This window comes from Papaver somniferum, chromosome 1 (assembly GCF_003573695.1).
Source record: "Papaver somniferum cultivar HN1 chromosome 1, ASM357369v1, whole genome shotgun sequence".
Taxonomy (NCBI): Eukaryota; Viridiplantae; Streptophyta; class Magnoliopsida; order Ranunculales; family Papaveraceae; genus Papaver; species Papaver somniferum.
In genome coordinates this window covers 50,040,948-50,047,186 of record NC_039358.1, presented here as the reverse complement: position 1 = coordinate 50,047,186, position 6,239 = coordinate 50,040,948, and the positions used below count along the sequence as shown (strand labels likewise).

The window sequence follows — 6,239 nt, the reverse complement described above, 5'->3', positions numbered from 1 at the left end:
ATCGATGTTTGAAGCACAACGATTGTCCGTGCATTAGCTTAGAGTGATAAGAATGCAAGGCCAAGGTGGATGGGCATTGGAGCGAGGCAGAATTCAGTAAAGCACAACAGTTGTGCAATACGGCTCAGGTGGCGGTTACAAGTTGGTTATTGGCTTCAAAAGCATGCCAAAGGTGCGAGACAAGTTGCAAGGGTTATGAAATGAGTTCATAACCTTATTAGAGTGTCTCTAACCGTTCAAGACAAGTGTGGCTTCAATCTGCATGACAACACAAAAGGTGGCAGTTGAAAAGCAGATTGGTGGTTAGGAAAACTACCTGTGGACATGTGGCTGTCTGTAGGAGGTGCAAGTGGTTGGACATAAGTTTTGACCTGATACTAGCATGTATAAATATCTTAGGAATCAATAATGTTGGTGTTGTTCATTTTGGGAGAAGAACCACTAATGTAGAGAGAGTTTTAGGCATTCACCAAAAGGGTGAATGGCCTGTTTTGGTTCATGTGATGGACGAGTTTTGTAATTTTCCTTTAGTGCAATAAAAATGGGTTTGTTGCAGTATCATTTGTGTTCATTATGTTGCTGATGTTGTGTGACAAATGGCTAAGTACATGGAAGAACCTCTTATGCTTATGGGGGCATGAAGAGTTAGAGAGAAAGAAGAAAAGACTTCCGTTGTGCAAAGCCTTATGTGTGAAGGCGGATGCGTACTTTGATGCAAGTATGCAAGAATGAATGATTTTGGGTGAAGTTGATTCACTGAACCACAATCATTGCCGGTCATGTCCCATGAAAATTTTAGGCGATTAAATGGGCATGTGACATCAGGTATCAGAGCCAGGTTAGAGGACACAATTGCTGATTTTTCTCTCTTTTACTCAAGTTAAGGTCATTTTTTTGTCAAATTCAGTGGTGAATTGTTTGGGTTTCATTAGTATGGAGACTAGAAGAAGTTGATCTTGTGTGGAAAGATCAATTGGAAGGAACTTTGAAGCTTGTAGTAGCAGCATGCCATGAAAGTTTATGACAAAGGTGTCAAAATTCCATGCCAAAGTGTTAGACGAACGTGCAAGAGTCATTGAAAATCGGGTTTTCAAGTGATGGCATGACAAAACTATGGACTATGCTGACTTCTATGGTGCAATTCAGGTGTTTAAAGTCCATGTTTCTCACAAGTATGCGAAGATTATGCATTTGGAATGCATTCTTTCGTAGTGTCATCAGTAGCAAGTACATTACAAGTAGTAATGGGAATTTTAGGGGAAATTCCTGAATACAAAGAAGTTGATGGTCTTTGCAGTGGCAAAGTAGATGAAGAACATGTCTACGCGATATATTGAAGGTGTTTTCGTTGTAGCCAGGTGATGGAAGATTATAGTTATCTCTCTCGAATGCATGTACCTTGGTGGTAATGCAAAGTCTGGTTGTGAACCAGCATTTTTGTGGCAATGTGATGCCATAAAAGAAGAATTGGATGGAAAATTCTTATCTAGCATAAAGCTTATGGAAAGGCTGAAGACACAAGCGCAAGTTAGGGGAAAACCGATACACCACGGTCTTGAGCTTGCAAAGAGTTCTTCATTGTTGCTAGATGAGCACAAGGAGTGTGCTTGTACCTGAGTTTTTTAGTGGGATCAATATGCTTGGACAAGGATGTCCAAAGACCTGCATTTTATCATAACCACAAGCGGATGTTCTTGTCAACTACAAATCAGTATTGCTACAAATCTGATTTTGAAGAAGGGGAAACACAAGAGTAACCAGTTGCCCATGGGCAGTAAAAAGGAGTTCCAAGTTTGAAGAAGAATGCGGCATTCTTGCTTCATGGAACGTAGGCAGTGGCGCCTCATTTGAAAGGACTATGGCCTTATTTTCAACTGTCCAAAATGTTTATCCGCGGAAGTCATTGAGTGATATGACTTTGCTGAGCTCTATGGTGATGGTCAGAATCACCAAGTTAAGTCCGTTCCAGTTGTGCAAAGGTGCACAAGTTTGTGTCAAGATTTGGGTGCTACTTGGCATAGCATGTATGCAGCAGTAGCGTGCGCCAAATGAGATTTGGGCATGGCCAGAATGCATGATGCGGTAGGAGATGCAAGTTAGGCGAATTGTAGATGCATGGAGAAACAAGGACAAAGTGGTGGTGATGCATAAAGATGGCATGTGGCCATTATTAGAGAAATCTTCATGAAAGCTAAAGCAAAATGATAGCATCAGTCTAAAAGGAGTATTCAACTAAGTGTCAATTATATTGTGCTTCGTTATGGGAGTTGCATAAGAACGTTGATAGTTGGGAGAGTGCATGTGGCAAAGTGAATTGCTACATTGGGGACAGTAGGTGTTGTATCGCTTCCTTTGTTGCTTAGAAGCGAAGTTGAAGTCAGTATTGCAAGGCTTGTGAGGTCTTACAAGTTGCAATCATTTGGCGCGACTATTTGCTCAAGTTTGAGTATATTTTTAGTTTGGGTCGAGTGGACCTTGGTGTTGGAATGAAGTCTGTCTATGTAAGGTAGTAGTGAATGAGGGTATTTGAAGTGAAAGATCTTGCCTCTTTCATTCAAAGTAAAGCTAGTTCGCGTGAAAGATGATACATAGCATATTAAGCCAAAATATGCAATAAAAGACGCTGAAAGTGAAAGAAGCAAATAGAGTTGGTGGCATAGTTGAGTTTGCTGTTGAGAGTTATGCGGAAGTGCAATGGCATATGGCAACGATAGCATGGAGTAACGCATCAAGAATGAAGATGTAAGTCCATCAAGTAAATGAGTTAAGAGTAACTCATTGTTTGGAAGAACATGATGTTTTTTCCTCCGCATTAAAGCGTAGCAGTTTGAAAGAGAAAGTGATGCTTAAAGTGCTGGTTTCAAAGATGCGTGAAGAGGATGCCTTGTCTAAAAAGACGGTCTGATGTCAGGAGTATCCTAAGTCATGACTATACCAAAGTCATGCATTTCAATCGTGATGTTGCGATAATGCACTAGTGGAGAATGGGGTATTCCCAACCCACAGCCACGACCCTCAATGACAGTCCATCGTACTTTGACCGGTCAAGACCGTCCAGGATTTAAGAAAAGTTCATAAGCTGTTAAAGTTGGTCGTTGGTTGACAAAATTTATTACAACTTTAGCCCTTAGTCATGACCGATTCCTCGACTGATGATACTCGATCTTTCTGCTGGTAGATGTTTTCCTCGAGATTGGGATTTTATACTGGCCTACGGATGGGATTAAATATCCACCTCTCTCTATTGTAACCGAAATAACCTCATCTCTTTCATTATCTTTGTCTCTCTCTCTTGCACCTCTTTTCACAGTCGAACTCACCTCTTTCTCTTGGTATTTTTCTCTCTGCAAATTTAAACATTTAGCTCTCGATGTACCTCCATCATCTCCTTCTTTTACAGTAAATCCATATCTGGAAGGTGATATGAAAGTCAATACCTCTATTATCTTCTTCTTCTACAATGGATCCAGATCCAGATAAAGCCGAACTCTCCTCTTTCTCTTGCGTTTTCAATAATAAAATCCTTCTGGCGATTAATTTGGGTAATTATCTATTACTCAATCTTCTTCATCATCTTCAATTACAGAAATTTAACTTTTCATATTATGGTTAGGGTAAATTTTCAGGCTCTTGCTTTTCCTGGTAATTGTTTCGATTGAAGTGTTATTTTTTTCTTGATTAGGGTAGCGGTTTAGTTCAACTGATGATGATGGTATCATGGTGGTGATAAAGTAGAAGATGACTGAGTTTTCTATTAAGATTGCTCGTTACATTGCTTGTCTGTTTTGTGAGGTGAGTTAATTAGTTTATTTTTTTCCCTTCAATTTGGGTCTCAAGGGTATTCTTATATCATGAATTGATGTTGTTTCGTTTTTGCTTTTGGTTGAATCCAGCATGAAAGGATCTCTAATAGGGAAAGAAATTGAAAGTTCTTGTTGGATTAGTTTCAGGAGCTGTTTATTCACTTGAAGTTTTCATATCCTCTTATGTATTATGACATGCTGATGATGCAGGAATTGGGTGTGCTGTGAAAACTGAGTGAGTGAATTTAGGGTTTTATTATTCTTCTTTTGTAGGAAAAGAAAGCTTGCAGACTCTTATTACTTCATATAACTAAACTGATTATCAAGAATTTCAGGTTTTGTTTTCTTGATTTTTTGTGTACTGATTTGACCGAATTTTCCTGTTTAGAGAATCTGATTAAAAAATTGTTAGTGTTTGTAGAGGTATATGAGTTTGCCCATATGCTGTAGTTATTTGAGCTGTTGGAGACTTGCAGTTACCTTTCAAGTTTTCATGCCTATCTCATGTGCTCTATTCCCTGCTCTTTTCCTTTTAGAATGCTGGTAACATGTAGTTATGAACTTAGTGAACTCACCGTTTGTATTTTTGGTGCAGGAAGCATTTATTTCACTTGATGAATGAACTTCCAACAATCTTTGAAGTTGTTACTGTGTAAGACGCAACAAGTTAAGGAGAAATATTCAGTGTCAAATCACAGCAGCAACAAGTCCAGTCTCATTTCAAAAGCGGTAAAAATCCCCAGTTTCAATTAACTAGCTAATGTTTGAATTTATGAGCCATATTCCGGCTTATTAGGATGTATGCAGTTAGTACCTTGAGGTCAGTCCTTTGCTCTTTTAAGCACTTACGTTTATTTGTTTGTTTTGGCAACTAAAGCAGCAATTAGGCAGCCACAAGCTGGTAATATGTATGGATCCAATGGAGGCTATGAAGCCCATAGTCAGCTGCTCAGGATCCTAACATGCATTCTAACCAACGCGGTCCTGGATATGGAACTATCAACAACAGGCATGATCTCATTTTTTCTCCCATTTTCTGATTTAAGTTTCAACATCTAATTGATCATGTAAATTATAGCCAGGTTAATAACTCTCTAACTTAATTTGTTTTTGCTTCTTCAAGTGAACTGTGAACTGATCAGATAGCCTGAGTCAATGTGGTGGGCAGATAAAAGCTACATTTTTCAAGTAAATAAGAGGTCGGGTCTCAGTGTTCTAATGGACGATTCATGTATCCTAGTTAGAGCTCATATTTGCCTATTTCCTGTTGCACGATGAATTGAACTGCTAGCTTAGGTTAGTAGAGGTGAACATATTGTTATTTTCTTTATTTCTGATTTTATGTTTGTGTATGGTTTTACCTTTCTTGTGGTGATGCGTGTGAGCTTCAGGTGATGACAACATTACTTGACATGATTATTATCTCTCCTTACAGTTTCGTGAATGTGTTTTTTTTTCTGATACTTGTACTTTCAAATGTACTGTAGTACTCAAGAGTTGTGTGTGTGGGGAATGATTCTTCCTTGATTCCTTGGGATGCTCGTACCGGCACAGTCCAACTGTCAAGGTTAATAATCTACTTATTTCATTCTAACCTTTTCCTTATATATTTTCCACTTCTTCCACTGCTGTACATTCCTTCGCCTGATATTTAGAAGCAACCCATGTAAAATATAATGGTCTCACTTGCATTAGCAAATAGCAAATTCGCTCGTCTGTTCTTGATCTTTGTGTTATAGGGGAGAAATTTTGGTTAGTGATGGAAATCGGTTTTGTTTCTGGAATGTAGAATACTGAAGTGAGTTAATTTGTTTATTAGTGTTAACAGATGTTCGAAATGATTATGGCGCAGCGTATCAACGGTGATTCAGCTCAATCTAGAAATATAGGTTAAATTTCTAGAGACCTGACTTCTTGAATCGAAGAGTTCAATCAAATTCGATGCAAGGCTCTTGAATTGATGACAGAATCAAATCAATGCAAGGCTTTAGAGAAAACTCTAGTGTATTATCTCTTAAAACTGAATGAATAAAACTATCTTACAATCCCTTATTTATATGAACCTATCTTTCCTAAAAATCAAACATCTAAGAAAAGGAATTATAAAAGAAAAAGGAAATCTAAAAAGACCAAAATTAGGAAAGGTATCAAGATGCTGCATCAGGTCCCGCCGGGGAAGAAGGATTCGACCACGAATCTGGAACTGGGTCTGGTGGAACAAAACGTGATAAATAACGAACATTGAAGACATCCGAAGTGTTGATGTTTGCTGGAAGTTGTAGGCGATAAGCATTGTCATTAATTCGTTCCACAACTGTGACAGGACCTATTTTCTTTGCCTTGAGTTTATTATAAGCATGAGCCGGCATTCGATCTTTAGTGAGAAATACCCAAACTTGATCACCTACTTCGAAGAGAACACGACGGCGACGAGAA

At 38.6% G+C, this 6,239-nt stretch overlaps 2 long non-coding RNA genes across 4 annotated transcripts; both read left to right on the top strand.

The window, feature by feature from the left end:
* The first annotated feature begins 3,288 nt into the window (after positions 1-3,288).
* On the top strand, positions 3,289-4,808 carry LOC113286206. Of its 2 annotated transcripts, none has more exons than XR_003329167.1 (5): positions 3,289-3,542; positions 3,683-3,792; positions 3,894-4,038; positions 4,399-4,532; positions 4,684-4,808. It is a non-coding gene; the product is annotated as an uncharacterized LOC113286206 (long non-coding RNA). The 2 variants fall into 2 exon arrangements; XR_003329165.1 differs by having other exon boundaries at positions 4,681-4,808.
* A 121-nt stretch (positions 4,809-4,929) lies between these two features.
* LOC113286218 lies at positions 4,930-5,778 on the top strand. 2 transcript variants are annotated; one of them, XR_003329180.1, is made up of 3 exons: positions 4,930-5,099; positions 5,291-5,370; positions 5,632-5,778. It is a non-coding gene; the product is annotated as an uncharacterized LOC113286218 (long non-coding RNA). The 2 variants fall into 2 exon arrangements; XR_003329174.1 differs by having other exon boundaries at positions 5,623-5,778.
* Positions 5,779-6,239: the final 461 nt, after the last annotated feature.